We start from the raw sequence: 22,351 nt of genomic DNA on the forward strand, positions 1-22,351 counted from the left end.
GCCATTTCCTTCTCCAATTTATCCTACTTCCTAATATTATTTAAACCACACAGTTACACAAGTCAGGGTAAACTTGAAATCAATGAAATAATAATGATCTTTCAAAACTGAGTAGCTGATCTACACATCAACAAGACAGGTTAGATTAAATCAAACTTAACAAAAAGAATTTTATGACATCAGAGTCCATACTCATCTTTAATATGAGTCAGTTTTTCAAAAGGGGGAAGACGTAGGGGAATGTCAAAAACAAAGTGAGACCAGATTTGCTTTCATCTCTGTTCGGTTTCTATAATGGAAGGATGGACCCACATCATTTCTTCACCAGTTTTCTTTGTTGCCAGCATCTCACACGTTCTGTCCTCCATGCCGAGGAAGGAATAGTTTGCTGGGTGGCACCACTCTAATTGCTACCAGAGTTGCTAGGTTTGAGTTACATTTTGACAAAATCTGGCAAATATCTTTTGGAATCTTCTGTAGTAACTTCTGGAGGTGTAGGTGTTTTGAGAAAATTCTTGTAAGAAGAAATCGTAGGAGAAGAGGGACCTGCAAAATTCTCAAAACACTTGTCTGAATTTGAAGCTAACAATGCACTTTCTTTCATTTCCAAATCATTTGATGAACTGTTTGCTTTTGATAATGGATAATTTGTGGATTTTTTTCACAGCTATTTGTAAGGCCTCCCCAGATAGCCATTTTGCTTTTTTGCATTTCTTTTCCATGGGGATGGTCTTGATCCCTGTCTCCTGTACAATGTCACGAACCTCAGTCCATAGTTCATCAGGCACTCTATCAGATCTAGTCCCTTAAATCTATTTCTCACTTCCACTGTATAAATCATAAGGAATTTGATTTAGGTCATACCTGAATGGTCTAGTGGTTTTCCCTACTTTCTTCAATTTAAGTCTGAATTTGGCAATACGGAGCTCATGATCTGAGCCACAGTCAGCTCCCGGTCTTGTTTTTGCTGACTGTATAGAGCTTCTCCATCTTTAGCTGCAAAGAATATAATCAATCTGATTTCGGTGTTGACCATCTGGTGATGTCCATGTGTACAGTCTTCTCTTGTGTTGTTGCAAGTTGTTTGCTATGACCAGTGTGTTCTCTTGGCAAAACTCTATTAGCCTTTGCCCTGCTTCATTCTGTATTCCAAGGCCAAATTTGCCTGTTACTCCAGGTGTTTCTTGACTTCCTACTTTTGCATTACAGTCCCCTAGAATGAAAAGGACATCGTTTTTGGGTGTTAGTTCTAAAAGGTCTGGTAGGTCTTCATAGAACCATTCAACTTCAGCTTCTTCAGCATTACTGGTTGGGGCATAGACTTGGATTACTGTGATATTGAATGGTTTGCCTTGGAAACGAACAGAGATTATTCTGTCGTTTTTGAGATTGCATCCAAATGCTGCATTTCAGACTCTTTTGTTAACCATGATGACTACTCCATTTCTTCTAAGGGATTCCTGCCCTCAGTAGTAGATATAATGGTCATCTGAGTTAAATTCACCCATTCCAGTCCATTTTAGTTCACTAATTCCTAGAACGTTGATGTTCACTCTTGCCATCTCCTGTTTGACCGCTTCCAATTTGCCTTGATTCATGGACCTGACATTCCAGGTTCCTGTGCAATATTGCTCTTTACAGCATTGGACCTTGCTTCTATCACCAGTCACATCCACAACTGGGTATTGTTTTTGCTTTGGCTCCATCCTTTACTTTGCCAACAAAGGTCCATCTAGTCAAGGCTATGGTTTTTCCAGTGGTCATGTATGGATGTGAGATTTGGACTGTGAAGAAAGCTGAGTGCCGAAGCATTGATGCTTTTGAACAGTGGTGTTGGAGAAGACTCTTGAGAGTCCTTTGGACTGCAAGGAGATCCAACCAGTCCATTCTAAAGGAGATCAGCTCTGGGTGTTCTTTGGAAGGAATGATGCTAAAGGTGAAACTCCAGTACTTTGGCCACCTCATGCGAAGAGTTGACTCACTGGAAAAGACTCTGATGCTGGGAGGGATTGGGGGCAGGAGAAGAAGGGGATGACAGAGAATGAGATGGCTGGATGGCATTACTGACTCAATGGACGTGAGTTTGAGTGAACTCCAGGAGTTGGTGGTGGACAGGGAGGCCTGGCATGCTGTGATTCACGGGGTCGCAAAGAGTCGGACACGACTGAGTGACTGAACTGAACTGAACTGAATTTGTGGATACCAAAGCCGTGCTGCTCTTTGCAGAAGGGACTGTCAAACCAGGAGTGCAGAAGGGAGAATGGGTGTGCTCAGCATCATTTTTTTCCAACGGCTGGGTCTTGAGGCCAGGAGTGGCAAAGACATTATCATTGGGCACTCGTTCTATTTCTGTGGTCTCCTCACTGTTAGTCTTTACATTTTTAAGTCCAACTGTATAATCGTCATTTAAGCACATAGTATATTCAGAGATACCAAAGTGTTCTAATTTAGGAGTTACACACTCAAAATCATCCATCTTTAGTGCACATTTTGGAGTTTTTACTAGTGACTATTTGTAAAATAGAGTTAAATTTTTTGGCTCTTCTTTCTGGTTGTTTATTGCTTGGGGTGAGTTTGGCAGAACTTGAGATACAATGTACTATTCAAGTAATATTTAGTGCTCTAAGCACTTCTGTTTCTGAGAAGTCACCTCGTAGTTCACAGTTTTCTGATTTTGGACTTGAGTAGTACATTGTATCCCAAGTTCTGCCAAACTCACCCCAAGCAGTAAACAACCAGAAGGAAGAGCCAAAAGAGATCTTCACGACCCAGATAATCATGATGGTGTGATCACTCACCTAGAGCCAGACATCCTGGAATGTGAAGTCAAGTGAGCCTTAGAAAGCATCACTACGAACAAAGCTAGTGGAGGTGATGGAATTCCAGTTGAGCTATTCCAAATCCTGAAAGATGGAATTCCTTTGTCTTGCAGGCTAGCTATGGCGCGGACTAAGCAAACGGCTCGAAAGTCCACCGGCGGCAAGGCGCCGCGCTAGAAAAATTAAAAAAAAAAAAATCCTGAAAGATGATGCTGTGAAAGTGCTGCACTCAATATGCCAGCAAATTTGGAAAACTCAGCAGTGGCCACAGGACTGGAAAAGGTCAGTTTTCATTCCAATCCCAAAGAAAGGCAATGCCAAAGAATGTTCAAACTACTGCACAATTGCTCTCATCTCACACGCTAGTAAAGTAATGCTCAAAATTCTCCAAGCCAGGCTTCAGTAATACATGAACTGTGAACTTCCAGATGTTCAAGCTGGTTTTAGAACAGGCAGAGGAACCAGAGATCAAATTTCCAACATCCGTTGGATCATCGAAAAAGCAAGAGAGTTCCAGAAAAACATCTATCTCTGCTTTATCGACTGTGGCAAAGCCTTTGACAGTGTGGATCACAATAAACTGTGGAAAACTCTGAAAGAGATGGGAATACCAGACCGCCTGACCTGCCTCTTGAGAAACCTATATGCAGGTCAGGAAGCAACAGTTAGAACTGGACATGGAACAACAGACTGGTTCCAAATAGGAAAAGGAGTACGTCAAGGCTGTATATTGTCACCCTGCTTATTTAACTTATATTTGGAGTACATCATGAGAAATGCTGGGCTGGAAGAAGCACAAGCTGGAATCAAGATTGCCTGGAGAAATATCAATATCAATATGTCACCTCACATATGCAGATGACACCACCCTTATGGCAGAAAGTGAAGAGGAACTAAAAAGCCTCTTGATGAAAGTGAAAGTGGAGAGTGAAAAAGTTGGCTTAAAGCTCAACATTCAGAAAACGAAGATCATGGCATCTGGTCCCATCACTTCATGAGGAATAGATGGGGAAACAGTGGAAACAGAGTCAGACTTTATTTTTTTGGGCTCCAAAATCACTGCAGATGGTGACTGCAGCCATGAAATTGAAAGACACTTACTCCTTGGAAGGAAAGTTATGACCAACCTAGATAGCATATTCAAAAGCAGAGATATTACTTTGCCAACAAAGGCCTGTCTAGTCAAGGCTATGGTTTTTCCAGTGGTCACATATGGATGTGAGAGTTGGACTGTGAAGAAGGCTGAGCGCCGAAGAATTGATGCTTTTGAACCGTGGTGTTGGAGAAGACTCTTGAGAATCCCTTGGACTGCAAGGAGATCCAACCAGTCCATCCTAAAGGAGATCAGTCCTGGGTGTTCATTGGAAGGACTGATGTTGAGTCTGAAACTCCAATACTTAGGCCACCTCATGCAAAAAGTTGACTCATTGGAAAAGACCTTGATACTGGGAGGGATTGAGAGCAGGAGGAGAAGGGGATGAGAGAGGATGAGATGGCTGAATGGCATCACTAACTTGTTGGACATGAGTTTGAGTGGACTCTGGGGGTTGGTGATGGACAGGGAGACCTGGCATGCTGCGATTCATGGGGTCACAAAGAGTTGGACACGACTGAGTGACTGAACTGAACTGAACTGGACTCTGGTTTAGAGTCAGTGACTTCTTGTTCATCCACTGAATTTTTCTTGGCATGTGGATTATATTCATACTTATGGAAAAACTCTTTCATTTTCATGATATCCACTGAATTCTTTTTCATCAATATTTTTGTTGCCTTTATGAAACCAACGCTTTGTTGACTTTCCAAGCTTGCTTTATCAAGAATAACATTGACTTCATCCTTTAGAGTTCATACTTCCAATTCTCATTGCACAATCTTCAAAGTCACTGTCCTCTCTGTGCAGCACTAGCTGCAACCTGGCCGTCTCCCCATCCAGGATGATGGCCAGAGACCGCAGCTTCCCACCAAAGGCTGGGATCAGATCCATAGAAGAGCCTGGTTCTCCGCCTCAGCACCCACGCCCATTTGAATCCTAGCACCGGAAATGCCATAGGCTCCGGGAGCCTCGAAAGGCCTTTTTTGCAACCAAAAATTCTTGAAGACTTGAGAAAATGTGCTGCTTTATCTCAACATGTCATTAAACGTTCATTGTCCTCAGGAATATATTAATAGTATTGACAATAAAACAAGAAGAAGGATTTTAGAAAAACCAAGCTGTAAGCAAACCTCATTGCTGACAAACTTAAGCTCTCGAAGACTTGGCGGATGAAACTAAAATGATGAGGATAATGAGCATGATATAGATTATACACAAAACATGCCAGGGGATAAAGTCACCCACAGAAAGCCGGGAGAGCTCAGAGAGAAGGGTTCTGCTCAGAACCCCACAAACACAGGCATTCAAGAGGAAGGCAGAACCAGAGACATCCAGGGAGGGGAAAAGAAATCTTTCTAGTGCTGTGAGGGGAAGAGGGTCGTGTGCTGGGACGTCTGAAAACAGGCAGGGACTAGGGACGTTAAGACTGAAAAAAGATAGGTAGCAACCAAGGAGGTGCTAGTGTCCCTAATTTTTAAGAGGTGCTGAGAGCTGAGCCAGGGAAGGATGGGGAGGATGGGGAGGTCCCTGACAAGGCACATGGAAGAAAGCCTGGTAACTGACTCAAGACATCTGCTCTAAGGTGGACCCTGAGAACTGTGTTACTTATTAACAGCTACTCACAAATGCAAATGGCTTTACTTTCAAAGGGAGGGAGGAAAGGAAGGGAGAGAAGGGAGGGAAGGGGAAAGTAGAGAGGATTTAATACCACCCTTGGGCTCCCCAGGTGGCACTAGTGGTAAAGAATCCACCTGCCCATGCAGGTGATGTAAAAGACGCGGGTTGGATCCCTGGGATGGGAAGATCCCCTTGAGAAGAGAATGGCAACTCACTCCGGTATTCTCACCTGTAAAATCCCATGGACAGAGGAGCCTGGCTGGCTGCAGTTCATCAGGTCACAAAGAGTAGGAGAGGACTGAGCAGCTGAGCACACATGCACACAATATCACCTGTAGTTACCTATACTCTGATACAATTTCTGGAAATAATGCAATGTAGGAGAGTTGGCACTGGGGATTGTCCATGATCCTGCATTTTAAAAGATGCCATGTGGCTGCTGCTGTGAAAGAGGGCATATGGAAATGCGAGGCAGGTCAGAAGGCCACTGCAGAATCCAGGAAAGTGATGAGAGCACAGCCTCTCCACAGGCAGAGGGGCATCCACGGTGGAAATGGACCTGGAAATTGGAGAGCCTCCTGGAAGGGGAAGCAGTGGGAAATGAACCCAGGAGCCCGGAGGACGCAGATCCCCCGGAGAGGCTTGTGTGCCCGGGAAGGGGCCACTTTACCTTTGGAGGTCAGGCTGGGAGGACGGACGTGGGTGTAGGTAAATTGTAGGTAAAGGGTGGGAAGTTACCAGAAAGCACACGCATGACCTCAATTTTCTCAGTGACTCACAAGGTGAGTTTGTCTGCTGAGAGCAGGGGCGGGCAGGAATTGAGAATGAGTCTTGAGGAAAGCGCTGAGGTCTATAAATAGTCTTCTAACTAATCAGTTGCTGAGGGGGACTGCGGGTCTGTCTTCCGGCATCGGAGGCATGAAGGCGACCTCTTACCGGGGACCACGGTCCCAGCTCTGCACCCGCTGCTGTGTGTGGGACGGACAGTTAACACTCCCATCTCCCCTGTGCTCTGCACCCCCGGGGTCACTGCTATATTTAAATAGCATGAGGGTCACTCACATTTCTGCTGCCTCTGTGAGCATTCGCGTCCTGAATAGCTAAGACACACTGGGATTTCAAATAAAACTTAAAACTAAATTGTACTATATAGACTGTCATTGCTGAGCAAAGCAGCCTAAAAATTTACAAAATATTTTTGTTGTTGTTGTTGTACAGTTGCTAAGTTATGTCGGGCTTTGCAACGCCATGAACTGCAGCACACTAGGCTTTCCTGCCCTTCACAAAATATCATTAATGAGAATTGAAACCAAAAGTGATTTCTGCTTACAATATTCTGGTTAAGTGTTTCTGAGTTTTGCTCCAAATCTACAATAAACAGAATGTTATTTCCCTATCCTCCATACAGATTAAACTTTTTTTCAGTTATACATATACATGTATCTATTATTTTCCAATTTTTTTTCCCAATTAGGTTGTTACATAATATGGAGCATAGTTGCCTGTGAAAGTTTTGCTTTTAAAAGAAGAAAAAGATTATAGAGGATTTGCCAACACCAGACAATGAATTATTTGCAAAGATTCCTTGTGGTATATTACACAACTCAGTCTGCTTTCATATATATAGTGTCCCACATGGAGAAGGAAATGGCAAATCACTCCAGTATTCTTGCCTGCGAAACCCCATGGACAGAGGAGCCTGGCGGGCTACAGTCCATGCGGTCACAAAGAGACACCACTGAACAACTGAGCACGAACACATGCTTGGTAGCGACTCAGTTATTTTTGTGCTGCGTGAGTCACTCTTGTCTTGTTTCAAACTGAATGGGAAAAATAGGAAATAAATAAAAGTGAAAACTTTGTTTACCAGAAAAAAAAAAATAGCATGAGGCCTGGAGGAAGCTACTGATTCCAAAGTGGGAGCTTTTAAAAAATGGTTTGGATTATTGTTGGGAAATTTTTTTGTGCTCAAAATATATAGCTTATACATACATATACATACAATGAGTGAATATATACTTTGTGTATTTAATGACAGTATACATGTACATGTGTCATAGCACTAATATGTGTGTGTATATGTTTGTAGGTATGCAGACATATGGGTATTATAAATGTATATGTGTGTATACACATATGCATATAATCCATATGGGTTTCCCTAGTGGCTAAGATGGTAAAAAAAATCTGCCTGCAACACAGGAGACTCAGGTTCAGTTCCTGAATGGGGAAGATCCCCTGGAGAAGGGAATAGCAACCCACTCCAGTCTTCTTGCCTGGAGAATCCCATGGACAGAGGACCCTGGTGGGCTACAGTCCATGGGTTGCAAAGAGTCGGACACGACTAAAGTGACTGAATACAGTACAGTACCTTTTCCTTAAAGTCCTTCAACAGTTCCCCATTTTCTCCTGACCAAGTCCCAGCCAGGCCCTTCATGGACTGGGTCCTGCTTGTCTCCTCTGATGTCTGTCCTTCTTGAACCCCAGGCTCCACCCAGGCCAGGTAGCTTGCATTTCTCCCATAATGCATCTGTGCTTTGCTTGCTTGGGTTCTGATTTCTGTGACGCTGTTCTCAGCCCCCACCACCTTCCAGATGGAAAACACCTTCTTATCCACCTCAGCTCCTCTAGAGAATGTTTCCCAAGATTCCGTTGTTTCAAATCCTCCAGCCCTTACCAGGGAAATGACTGCTTTCTCTCTCTCTCTCTTCTTCACTGTCCCTTGTACACATCATTCTCACAGCAAATATAGTATTAAATGCACTTGTTTATTTACAGGTCTGTCTTCCTGTGTGCTTCCCAGGTGGCACTGGTGGTAGAGAGCCTGCCCGCCAATGCAGGATCCACAAGAGAATGAGTTCCATCCTGGATCGGGAAGGTCCCCTGGAGGAGGGCATGGCAACCTACTCCAGTATTCTTGCCTGGAGAATTCCATGGACAGAGGAGCCTGGCAGGCTACAGTCCAGTGCGTCACAAAGAGTCAGACACGACTAAAGTGACTTAGCACGCTCAATGTCTTCCTATGCCATACCCTGGGGGGCAGGGGCAAAATCTGTTTATATAGTATGGTTTTAAAATCTTTGGCTCAAACTATGTGACCTTGGGCTGAAGAAGGCAATGGCGCCCGACTCCAGTACTCTTGCCTGGAAAATCCCATGGATGGAGGAGCCTGGTAGGCTGTAGTCCATGGGGTCGCTAGGAGTCGGACATGACTGAGCGACATCCCTTTCACTTTTCACTTTCATGCATTGGAGAAGGAAATGGCAACCCACTCCAGTGTTCTTGCCTGGAGAATCCCAGGGACAGGGGAGCCTGGTAGGCTGCCGTCTGTGGGGTCACACAGAGTCGGACACGACTGAAGCAACTTAGCACTTAGCACTAGCACATGTGACCCTGGGCTATGTAACCTCACTCAGCACAAGAGATATGTAACCTCTTCTATATCTGTTCCATCTTCCATACAATTCGAATGGTAATCATAGTCTCTATGCCATAGAATAGTTATGAAGCATAAATGAAATAATGCATGTGAAGTGCTTAGAGAAGATCTGATATAGTCAACCAAGTGTTTGATCTAAGGAAGTATATAACTGATAACAACTGTTCAGTGGTTAAAAGGATGAATATTTATCATTGAGAATTGATAAGAAGAATGAATAACCTAATCCCAGATGTTTATTTAGAAAGACAAATGAGGAAGTTGAATGACTGGAAGAAAGAATATTATAAGGGAACATCTTTTGGTGTCTGTATGGTCAAAATACCTCCAAAGACCTCTCAAGTTTCTGCCATAAACTCTTGCAGTCCTCCAAAACCAGCCTAACCAGGCTACAGAGATCTTTAAAACATCACAGTCTTCTTAGAAAACAAAAACTCAGCGAAACCAATAAGAAAGGCTCACTGCCATAGTTCTCACTACGAAGCCGGCAGAGGCTCATTGTGCTTTAAGAATGCAAGCCAGTCCGGCTGTAGACTTTGAGGAACTTTTGTGTGTTTTCTATACTGACCCACTTGCATCAAAATGTTGGCAAACTAGGCTCACTCCTGAAAGTTAAATAGTAAATAATATTTTCTCCAACTAGCCTGGCTTATGGGCATAAATTCTTATTTTACATGAGCAGGTTCTATCTACTTTCAAGGTACGCAGCTGACTTCAACAGTGGACATTAAACACTACATAATATACATGCATCATTTGCTATAAGGCAACACACGATGCAGTGAACATTACTGGAGTCTTCCTGGTGATGGTACCTGATTTCCATGCCACCGTGTTAAAGTGGACTTCACACCCAGTCTCAGGGGTGGATCTTGTGATCCAGGTCTAAGCCATCAGGATGTCTCATTTCCCTATCCTTTGATCTTCGTGGACCATATGTGACCTAGTCAAAGCCAATGACGTGCAATGACATTTTCACTGCATCTTCTGGGGAAGAGACTGTCACATAAAACCTTTGGCATAAAATATAAGAGAATAAGTGGGTTAGCGGGGACCTTTCTGCCATAAAATCCAAGGCTGAAGTCAACACAAAGGGAGGCAGAGCAAAGAATAAAGTTTTTAAAATTAGGCAGGTGCCACGGAGAAGTCTGAGCCCTGAATTGAGTCTTGTCTGTAGCTAGCATTCTCTTTTCAGTGTCTGAGTCAATAAATTCCCTTTTTGACTAAGACAGTTTGGGTTGGGTTTTTCTGTAACCGCAACTAAATAATCCCAACTGGCCCTCATCAAAGTCACTCTTCCCAAACGGGAGCTCCACACTCTGATTCTATCAAAAAGATACCTGGTGTCTCTGGAGAACTCAGATGTGAATGAATCACAGCGTATTCAGGAGGATAAGTGTCTTGGGTAAGAAAATATCTCCTTTGGGGAGGCCTGTGGTTCATGTTTCTGTGTGGGCCAGGAAACTCCTATAAATTTCACCTGTTGACACATTTTCTTTGCAGGCATTTTGCTGCTTCATGGGGAGGAGCAGGAAACAGAGGTAGAGGAGGGAAGGCGTGAGGCAAATATGAATGATTGTGCAGGAAGCAATACAGCTGATGGCCTTTAGCAGAGGGCTGGCATGTGGGTACATGCGGTGTGAATTCACAGTGGAGGAACTAATCAGGCAACGTTATCTGATCTGGAACAACAAGAAAAAGAAAGGGTCTCTTTCATTTTCCCCTGCTTTGGTCTCTCTGAAAGCCTTTATCAAGGGGACAGGCCTTGGAAGCACCCAACCAGAAAACCGTGACTTTGGATTGTGCTAAAGTGGGGACCCGGGATCTGGCTTGTTTTCCAGGGACCGACTGTCGTTTCATTTTCAGAATGGAGCTGGAATTTTGTTCTGTGAAAATAGAACAGGTTCTGGACTGAAAACAAAAATCAGACATGCTGATGCTTGAATATGAAGAAGTACAGAGTTTCATAAGTTCTTCTGAGTAATAGAGGCTAGTCTCCAGCCTGGGGGTGAGGAGGTGGTGAGAGCAGAACCAGAGTCTGGGAGGTTATTTCTCATGTAAAATTCAAAAGCCCAAAGCAATACATTGAACAATCAAAATGCAAAGCAGCAGAGCCTTCAGGAGGGGACTTGGCCTTTGGGTACCATGATGGGTTTCAAACTTGCTTCTGTCCCACACTGTCTCCATGGTGATGAGAAGTTAGTTATCTTCTCTGAATCTGTTTCCTTATCTTTAAGCATCAGTTAGGTTCTTGAGAGAAGTACATAGGTTGGATTGTATCAAGAGTTTTGTTGTGGTTCAGTTGCAAAGTCATGTCCAACTCTTTGTGACCCCATGGACTGCAGCAAGCTAGGCTTCCCTATCCTTCACTCTCTCCGAGAGTTTGCTCAAATGCAAGTCTGTTAAGTCAGTGATGCCATCCAATCATCTCATCCTCCATCACCCCCTTCTCCTCCTTCCCTCAATCTTTCCCAGCATCAGTCTTTTCCAATGAGTCGGCTCTTCACATCAGGTGTTTATGCATCGAGAGTTTATGGCCCATTGTAAGAACCTAAATAGAACCTAAATAAATGGTAATGACACATTTTCACTTTCTCTAGGAAGATTTAGATCAAATACAGGTTTGTATATACCAATACATGGGTACCTTCTTCTCATATGGCAGATAGAGGGGGCAAAGTTCAGTTTCACCTTAATGTGATTTTTTAAAAAATATCAAGAGAAAATCACCGACTTGCTGCCGTATCTCTGCACTTGTCCAGCTTCTTTGAAAGAAAGATCTTGTCTTTCAAAAGACAAGATATGTTGAAAGCAAAATCTTGTCCCTACACTACCGACAACTCTTTAATTCCAGACTGGCTAGAGACAAACCAAAATCAAAAGACCTCCATTGGACCGTTGATTTCTTGAGTATGAAAAGGAAAGTGTTAGTCACTTGGTCGTGCCCAGCTCTTTTGCAACCCTATAGACTGTAGCCTGCCAGGCTTCTCTGTCCATGGGACTTCCCAGGCAAGAATACTGGAGTGGGTTGCCATTCCTTTCTCCAGGGGATCTTCCCAAGTCAGAGAGTGAACCCACGTCTCCTGCATCGCAGGCAGATTCTTTACCAGTGCACTACCAGGGAAGCCCTTGGGATTTGCTCCTTACTTCCCTGGTGGCTCAGACAGTTAAGCGTCTATCTATAATGTGGGAGACTAGGGTTCGATTCCTGGGTCAGGAAGGTCCCTGGAGAAGGAAATGGCAATCCACTCCAGTACTATTGCCTGGAAAATCCCATGGACAGAGGAGCCTGGTAGGCTACAGTTCATGGGGTTGCAAAGAGTCGGACACGACTGAGCGATCTTCACCGTAACACCGTATATCAATTCTACTTCAGTTTTAAAAGGATGGGCCCTTTTTTCAACGGATAATGAGAATAACAGAACTTGGTGCTCAGTCAGAAGTATCTGCTCCAGCTAGTTTCTTTTGCTGTGTTACTATGAAGTCTGGGATATTCTGGACCAGAGGAAGGGAGACTATGGTAGGAAGATTTCTGCTTAGAAATAAGACTTGGAGAAGGATCTAGCCCTTGGCCTTGCCTCTAACTCATGTGCTTCTCAAGCACCAAACGAGCTTCCATCTCTGGTCTTGTTCTTCGCAGTGAATACATCCCGCCCTACATGATGCCATGAAAATCTCCCACCCGTAGCGTGCAGCCCACAGCGCCCACTGCCAGGGACTTGGCCTGCTCGCCCCAGCTCTGCCTGCCAGACCACCCCTTTCACTGCAGCCTGCTGGCCCCAGGCCTCACTCCAATTCAGCCCACCAGACAAGCTTCTAGTAGGGCTGATGCTGACCTGGCCAACCGGGTGATTTTGCTTCCCTTGACATTTTCAACAGGGTGAAAAAAGTGACTATCTCTGCATCCCATTGAAACCTGGCTAAAACTTTCCCTCAGCATTCCAGCTAGCATCAACTTGTTTCTCCAAGTACTCTTCAAACAGACATCTTCAAATCCAAGTTCTTTGGAAGCTGCCACGCTCCTTCTCAACAGCCTGGCACATTCTTTTTAGTGACACTTTGGATTCTTCCTAGGTGAAAGCTGAGAGATATAAAGGCATTGTAAAAGAATTCTGAAGGGTTTGGGCAGGATTATTCTAAGGAATTTATCCACCCACTTCAAGCAATTTTCTTTTGTTGATCTTTAGGATTACTAGGGAAGCAGCCAGGGCTTTTGCTGATGGATCCCAGAATCTCATCCTTGTGGGTGCATAGAGTGTGGTATTGCCAGTGCAAAGGTTTTTTTTTTTTTCCTCTGACTGGCTCAAAGTGGGATACCAGAGCTAAGTAAGAAATAAGCCCATGTAAGAATGAGAAGATTTAAGGATTATAATTGATTCTCCTAAACTTAGCTTAGAAGAGCAGGGTGGGGGTAATGGGGAGCAATTTTCATCTTTCTCCATCACATACTCAGGCCTCACCTGAGAAACAGTGTACCACCCACCGTCCATTTAAAGGTGAGGTTTTTCTTGGAGGGGTGTGTTGTGTGTGTGTGTGTAAAAGACGCTAGCGTTAGCAAGACTTGATCAATGGAACTGGTGCTAACTGGAGTTAACAGCTGCTGATAAATCAGGGAAATACAGGAGAAAAGAGATAAAGCATAGAAAACACCAGAGTTGGCCTCATTGAATTACACCAGGACAATGAGACCAGGGCCGTCTGCACACCAAAGGCCTTCCTCTTGGGTTCTTTGGGCAGAATTAGCAAAAAAACAAGTTGCAGAAGAGCCCTTTCTCCAGCCAGAATTCTTAGTAGGCAGTCATGTGGGGGTAATCGCCTCTTTGTCTGGCTCCGATTCCCTCTCGCCCTCAGACCCTCTGATTTCTGCCTGAATGGAAAGAACTCACAGCAGTTGAGTCTGGGAGAAGCGTGGGCAGTGGGGGTCGGGGGGAGAGGAGAGGAGCTCCACCATCTGGACAAAGGCCTTGGAGGTCTCCTCTCCCCACGTGGAGACAGGCAGGAAGGAGGCTGGTAGTCACACTGGTGGAGATGATTGCTCCTTCACTATCTGCCCTCACCTTTACGACATGCCATGAGATGGGAATTATTGACCCCATCTTCACAGAACAAATAAGGTTAAATAAGTTGCCCAAACTCCCCAGCTACCATGTGGTGGGCTGGAGAATTTTTCCTACATCAGTCCAAGGGCAGGAGATGACTCAGCCATGGGGGGAAGGGACTGGGGATCTGGACAAGGCTTGACATCCTGAAACATGAGAGTCAGGGGCGGGGTGTGTGTGTGTGTGTGTGTGTGTGTGTGTGTGTGTGTACTTGGTTGCTCAGTCGTGCCCGACTCTTTACAGCCCCATGGACTGCACACCCCCAGGCTCCTCTGTCCATGGGATTCTCCAGGCAAGAATACTGGAGCAGGTTACCATTTCCTTCTTCAGGGGATCTTTCTGACCCAGGGACCAAACTTGAGTGTCCTCCTTGGCAGACGGGTTCTTTACCACTAGGGCCAGGCGCTCAGTGATAAATGATACCCCGGTCTCACAGAGGTAGAGACAGAAAGAGAGACTGATCTGGCCTGCCCCACACCACTAAACTATTTTATTTTACTACTTTCATTTTCAGATGGTTTATGTATATGTATATATATATATATATATATATATAAAACAGGGAAAGGCAGACTTCTTTTGCTACAGACTCTTTCCTTTTTGGTTGCTGTCTTTTTCTATGTCATTAAAGACTGAGATTTTAAGATGTCGAATTCCAATCTAGAAGTTAATGAGGTAAGCAAAACTCAGTGGCAAACCAAGGAAATTAATTTAATACCCTCTCTTGAGGCCCTGGCAAGTATTCCCACATCATTTGGAGTAAGAGTCTGGCAGTGGTCACAGAAAGCAGACACTATTGTTATAAGTTCAGGCTGGCATGCAGTTAAGCTGCATCCCTCGCAGGGAGATGTGGCTGTCTGTGGTCCAGCATCCATCCTGCTCCGGACAGAGGACTGTTGTTGTTCAGTCAGTCAGTCGTGTCCAACTAAGTCTTTGTGACCCCATGGACTGCAACACACCAGCCTTTCCTGTCCTTCACTATCTCCCAGAGTTTGCTCAAACTCAGGTGCATTGAGTCGGTGATGCCATCCAACCAACTCATCCTCTATCATCCCCTTCTCCTCCTGCCTTCAATCTTTCCCAGCATCAGAGTCTTTTCCAATGAGTCGGCTCTTCACATCAAGTGGACAAAGTATTGGAGCTTCAGCTCCAGCATCAGTCCTTCCAGTGAATATTCAGGGTTGATTTCCTTTAGGATTAACTGGTTTGATCTCCTTGCAGTCCAAGGAACTCTCAAGAGTCTTCTTCAGCACCACTGTTCGAATGGTCAGTGGATAATGAGCAGAACTGGTTCATACCAATCCCAGCTCTGGATCACAAATCACTTGTGACCTTCCACGCCCTCTTCTCTTCCAGCCATGGGAATGAGTGGACCCCAGAAACTGTATCAAGAGCCACATGCTGAACCTGGTGAAGCCACAGATAAGGTGGCGAGCTGTTTGGCTGGGAGAGTCAGCCTTGGACTGTCTGGAAATCAGGACATAAACTTGTGGCATGTAGAGCAGCTACCATGGGGTGATTTTTCTGCTACAGCAGCTGACACTTCCTTAACAAACACAGTCAAAGCCAGCTTCTGCTCGCCTTCCTGGCATCAGGATGGGAACCAAAAAGCTCGAGACCTGGGAGAATAAAACCCACTCTTCCAGAAAACAAAAAGACCTATGGACTTCTAAGCCTCAGGACTTTCTTCTCTTGTGTTTATGTCCCAACTACAGGGAGTGTGGAAAGAATTTCAAAAACATTTTCTTTATCTGATTTAGAAAGCAGCATCCAATTGTGGCACCCAGAATATTTATATCTCATTGGAGGGTAAAGTCATAAATTAAAACGATCTTTTTTAGATGATGGTGGGAGAAGGCCAAAGGAAATTAGCTTAAAGAGCGAATGATAGGGTTTTTAGGTAGTTTTATTGCCGTAAATAAAAAGTAGCAAATGAAGCAACTGACAAACAACTAATCTCAAAAATATACAAGCAACTCCTGCAGCTCAATTCCAGAAAAATAAACGACCCAATCAAAAAATGGGCCAAAGAACTAAATAGACATTTCTCCAAAGAAGACATACAGATGGCTAACAAACATGAAAAGATGCTCAAATCACTCATTATCAGAGAAATGCAAATCAAAACCACTATGAGGTACCATTTCACGCCAGTCAGAATGGCTGCGATCCAAAAGTCTACAAGCAATAAATGCTGGAGAGGGTGTGGAGAAAAGGGAACCCTCTTACACTGTTGGTGGGAATGCAAACTAGTACAGCCACTATGCAGAACAGTGTGGAGATTCCTTAAAAAACTGGAAATAGAACTGCCTTATGATCCAGCAATCCCACTGCTGGGCATACACACTGAGGAAACCAGAATTGAAAGAGACACATGTACCCCAATGTTCATTGCAGCACTGTTTATAATAGCCAGGACATGGAAGCGACCTAGATGTCCATCAGCAGATGAATGGATAAGAAAGCTATGGTACATATACACAATGGAGTATTACTCAGCCATTAAAAAGAATACATTTGAATCAGTTCTAATGAGGTGGATGAAACTGGAGCCTATTATACAGAGTGAAATAAGCCAGAAAGAAAAACACCAATACAGTATACTAACTCATATATATGGAAATTAGAAAGATGGTAACGACAACCCTGTATATGAGACAGCAAAAGAGACACAGATGTATAGAACAGTCTTTTGGACTCTGTGGGAGAGTGAGGAGGGGGATGATTTGGGAGAATGGCATTAAAACATGTATAATATCATATAAGAAATGAATCCCCAGTCCAGGTTCGATGCACGATACAGAAAACTTGAGGCTGGCGCACTGGGATGACCCAGAGGGATGGTATGGGGAGGGAGGTGGGAGGGGGGTTCAGGATGGGGAACACATGTACACCGTGGTGGATGCATGTTGATGTATGGCAAAACCAATACAATATTGTAAAGTAAAAAAAAAAAAAAAGAGTGAATACCAGCTGCCTCCAGAAATCCTCAAAACCCTGCTTTTGTGAATCCAGACGATTTTTGTGGACCTGGCACCCATCTTTTGGGTGCAATGTGTCAGTCTAAAGTGCTTGAGGGTGTTTAAAACATTTTTTCCCTTAAACACTTTAAATCCATCCTTCCTGCAAGCGTGTTTAGTCTGGTAACGTGCACTATCTCCAATTATCTGAGCATGCTGTGTGCTAAGTCACTTCAGTTGTATCTGACTCTTTGCGACCCCATGGACTGAGCCTCCTGAGCTCCTCTGTCCATGGGATTCTCCAGGCAAGAATACTGGAGTGGGTTGCCATTTCCTTCTCCAGGGGATCTTCCTGACCCAGGGATTGAACCCATGTCTCCTGCACTCCTGCATTGCTTTAAGCCTTACTGCTGAGCCACCAGGGAAGCCTAATTATCTGAGCAATAAGTAGATTTTGTTTCCGCATCTGTCAAGTGCTGCTGCTGCTGCTAAGTCGCTTCAGTCGTGTCCGACTCTGTGCGATCTCATAGATGGCAGCCCACCAGGCTCCGCCGTCTCTAGGATTCTCCATGGAAGAACACTGGAGTGGGTTGCCATTTCCTCCTCCAATGCATGAAAGTGAAAAGTGAAAGTGAAGTCGCTCAGTTGTGTCTGACTCTTCGAGACCCCATGGACTGCAGCCCACCAGGCTCCTCCGTCCATGGGATTTTCCAGGTAAGAGTACTGGAGGCAGGTGCCATCGCCTTCTCCGCTGTCAAGTGCTACAGATTCCAGATGGGGTTAGTGAGGTTGGTTGAGCTGGTCTCCTTCATTTCCACAGGAAAGTATATGATTGGATGGAAGGCTCAGTGTCATTAGATGATGAAAGGGTTGGTGTGAAAGAGAAGTTTTCTCAAAGGAAACAAGGAATCCTGAAATAGGAGCAAGCAAGGGGGCAATAGGGCTTCCCTGGTAGCTCAGATGGTAAAGAATCTGCCTGCAATGCAGGAGACCAGGGTTCAATCCCTGGGTCAGGAAGATCCCCTGGAGAAGAGAATGGCTACCCACTCCAGTATTCTTGCCTGGAGAATCCCGTGGACAGAGGAGCCTGCCGAGCTACAGTCCACAGGGTCACAAAGAGTTGGACACGACTGAGTGACTAACACACACATACACACAATGAGGCAATGATTTTAGATGAATGGGATTTATATCAAGACCTTGGGGTCTTGATACCCAGAGCTCTCTGAAGTTCTAGTTTCAGCCTAGGTAACCAGGAATTATCACTGGAGCATCATTTATCTGGTCAGGGTGCAGAGAAGATTAGGGCTCTCTCAGAGCTGACTTACACATCTGGCCACACAGGAGAGAGCCATGAAATGAGCCAAACAACCCCTCTGCACTTAAACCTGTTAAGGGTAAAAACACATGGAGAAGATGCCCCAGGTGGCACACTGGATCTTCAGAGCTGAAAGCCGGCACCAGCGGATTACGCTCTGTTCCTGGTGTCTTTAAGACACTGCAATGAGTGTGTGGCTGGCCCTTTAAAAAAAGCACCAAGCCAGAGAAACGTCAGCCAGCAGAATTAGTCAGTTTGTTTTAGCAACAGCTTCCCGTGCCCTGGTCTCCCATTACTTCATCTGCATTCCCCAGATGCTGGGCCCACGGCCTGTGGCAGTCCCCGTCATGGTTTTCATAATCTCCCAGGGAACTCCCAGTACCTGGACAAACCCCGTGACCCCAGGACATCACCTCCTGGGTCACAGGTGGAACCTGATGCCCTCGCCTAGTATCTCTTGTTGTAACCCTACCTGCTCCCAATTGCAGACCTGCGTCAGAAGCTGCCACAGGCAGAGGGGAGGTGACCCTGTCTGGTCTTGCCCAGGTCAGCCTCGGCCACGCAATTCCAAGCAGCAGAGAAAAGTCCTGAATCCGGGGGTTGCTTAGTGAGGCTTCACTGAGAGGGTCACCCCCGTCAAGGATGGCCAGGGTCTTTGCCCAATGGCTCAGAGACCCAGCTGGTCAGTCAGCGAGTTGGCAACGCACTCTTCCTTATGCTCTCTCCCCAGGAGCGGGCATCAGAGAAATCCCCATGGAGGCAAGGGACAGAGGATGATTCCAAGGAGCTTAAAATAGAGCTTACCGGCTGGGAAGTGACATGGAATCCAAGGCGGGAGCGGGCTTCAGGCAGGGCTGGATACAGACCCCATCCAGATGCTCCTGTCAGGGATCTGGCTGTTCATCTCAGAAGGAGTGGGTCCACCTGACAGGCAGGCCTCTGCCAGAGGCAGGGATGTTCACCCCAACAGCTTAGTAACTCCAGGGGATAGGCCTGCCTGCCCTAACAACTCCAGGAGGAAAAGGCCAGAGGGTGGTCTGACCAGCCAGGCTGGACCTGAATAAGCACCAAGGCCAAGGGAAGAGATCCCTGTGGTCAGCCAGGCCTGGGCCCGTCCCTTCTCCAAGAGGCTAAGGTTGGGGCTGGAGCTACAGCTAAAGAGTATTGAAGGGTTTTCTTTACACAAAATCAAGCTCAACAATGGCCTCCATGTTGCTGGCACCAGCTATCATCCTTAGGCCTTATCTTTGCTGTGACGGACAACCACCCAAGATACCGACCTGTTCAGCCCCTAGTCCTGTCTCCCTCTTAACTGGGCCTTTCTTTTCCAGTCTCTCTCTGGTCTTCCTTGGCTCCCTGACCTGCTGTCACTGGAGGCCACAAGCTCAGGCCTTGATCACTCTCTTCTCTCTGCACTGCTGCACCCCCGCTCTGCTAAACTCATCCTGCCCTGTGACCTTGAATGCCAACCCTGTGCCTCGGGCGCCAAGTCTATCCCTGGAGGACTCTCCTCTCATGGGCTGCAGACTCCACTCCTTGTCTGTGGTGATGGACCGTCCTCTGGGGTCTATGCAGCCCCCAGCCCCCCACTTACACTGCCCCTCCAGCCGTCTCCTTGTCATGAGGATGGAGAGCTCCAGGTTCACTGTGGTTCAGGCCAAAAATCCACCCCCTACACCTGTGCTTCCACGCTTTCTCTCACACTCTACGTGCAGGCAGTCAGTGAATCGGGCTGTTCTAAGGCTGTCTGGACTCTGGTTCTCGCCTCCTCCAGCTTGGCCAGTCTGGGTCAAGTCATGTCATGCCTCACCAGCATGATCACAACACCCCCAACCTGGAGGCTGTCTTCTCCTTGGTCCTCTTTGGACCAAGATGAGAGGGCTCTCCTCTCAGCTGTCAGAATGAACCCGCAACACAGTCAGATGATGACTTCCTCAGGTCAGCTCCCGAAGGGACTCTCCAATCACTCAGAGTAAACCTCGTCCAGCTGTCAGCAAAGCCCCTCAGGGCCCCCACCCTCACCTCTCCCCTCCCCATCTCCCCTCTGATAAGCTCTGCCACCACCCCACCCCCACCAACATCTCCATTCACACCAGTTCCTCGACGTTCCTCTCACTCACAGAGCACAATCGTGCCTCAGGGCCTTTGCACCTGCTTTCCCCTCTGCCCAGAGTCCTCTTTCCTTCCTTATGTCTATCGGATTTTGAATCAAATATTCCTCCTCAATGAGGCCTTCTCTGACCACGTCTTTAAAAGTGCAGAACCCTTCCTGATGCTGGTACTTTTTGTCTTCCTTCACTGATGTAGTTTTCCCCACAGGAGTTTTTATGTTCTAACTCACTTGTAGTTGTTCAGTTGCTCAGTCACGTCCTTCACTATCTCCCAGAGTATGCTCAAACTCATGTCCACTGAGTTAGTGATGCCATCCAGTCATTTCATCCTCTGTCATCCCCTTCTCCTCCTGCCTTCAGTCTTTCCCAGCATCAGGGTCTTTTCCAGTGAGTCAGCTCTTCACATCAGGTGGGCAAAGTATTGGAGCTTCAGTTTCAGCATCAGTCTTTTTATTTTTAATATTTTTTTACTCATTGATTGGTTTAATTTTTTTGCATACTGGTTTTGTCCCTGTCTCTTTCCCCAGCACTGGACTATGCAGGGAGAGATGTTTTTTGTCTCTGTGTTCTAGTGTGTCTAGTGCTGGTCTGCCAGCCCTCAGTGACGTGGGGAATGAATGAAATAGAGTGACTGGCTCAGCCCCCCAATCTGACTCACACTGGCTGGGAGGCCCTCTCACCCCACTCACCTGTCTCAGCCTCTAGGGCTCTCACTGCAGAGACCAGGGGACAACACATAGTCACAGCCTAGGCCGAAACACAGTGGTAATATCCGACCAGGAGAGGTGAGGCCAGACCCCAGACCAGCAGGGTAAACGTTGGTGCGCTGACCTTCGGGTCGTGGGATGGCCCCAGTGGACAGTGGCTGGAGAGGGCCAGGCAGTGGGCAGAGTCTGTGTGTGGTGTCAGTCTTTAGTGGAACTGGCACTAGGCAGATGCCAGGGCCAGGCAGGGGAAACTGGGGACAGAACTCATGAGACACACAGAGGTCCAAGTGGCTGGGAGCCCAAACACAGCCAGTGAGCTTAACCAAAGACAAGTGATCCAGAGTCCTCTCCCAGCCAGGACTGATGGATGCCCGCTCTCTGAAGATGCCTGGCTTCCCCAAGGCCAGTGCCTGCCCTTACCTGAAAGGCTCAGCACTTTCTCTTTCTCACTTGACTGTGCTTCTTCAGGAAGGATCCCAGTGGCCTGGTTCTGGTGAGCCCTAGAGGGCAGCTTCCCCAGCTGGGCCCACACCCTCAGGAAAACAGCCATACTGCCCCCCAGACCTGGCGGCAGGCAGGCTGGCTGCCAGCATGGAGGAGGCCCTGTCTTCCCAACCCCACTGCACCTGGAGCAACTTCCCTTAGCATTACAGAATCTAAAGGTGCCTTGTGGAGCTAGGGTCCAGTGTCCAGTCCTCATTTTCTCAGCCAGAAACCTGAGCCCGGAGGGTTGGGTTAGCGGCAGTGGCCGCACAGTGCTGGTGCTTAGCTGCGGGCTCTCCCAAGACCGTCCTATTGAAAGTTGCTTGCATTTCCAAGACCAGGCCTGGCTGCCTTTCCTGTGAATTGTTGCTATTGATTAGTCACTAAGTCGTGTCCGACTCTTTGCGACCCCACCAACTGCAGCCCACCAGGCTCCTCTGTCCATGGGATTCTCCAGGCAAGAATACTGGAGTGGGTTGCCCTGACCTCTCCCAGGGGATCTTCCCGACCTAGGGATCAAATCTGGGTCCTCGCACAGCAGGCAGATTCTTTACCATCTGAGCCACCAGGGAAGCCCCAAGAATATTGGAGTGGGTAGCCATTTCCTTTTCCAGGGGACCTTCCTGACCCAGGGATTGACCCACATCTCCTGTGTTTCCTGCATGGCAGGCGGGTTCTTTACCACTGAGCCACAAGGGAAGC

General features: G+C 46.4%; 1 pseudogene; it reads right to left on the reverse strand.

Annotated features, from left to right (window-relative positions):
- Nucleotides 1-321: 321 nt before the first annotated feature.
- On the reverse strand, nucleotides 322-21,716 carry LOC102283447 (SKA complex subunit 3-like; annotated as a pseudogene).
- Between the last annotated feature and the right edge of the window lie 635 nt (nucleotides 21,717-22,351).

Source organism: Bos mutus, chromosome 14, assembly GCF_027580195.1.
Source record: "Bos mutus isolate GX-2022 chromosome 14, NWIPB_WYAK_1.1, whole genome shotgun sequence".
Taxonomy (NCBI): domain Eukaryota; kingdom Metazoa; phylum Chordata; class Mammalia; order Artiodactyla; family Bovidae; genus Bos; species Bos mutus.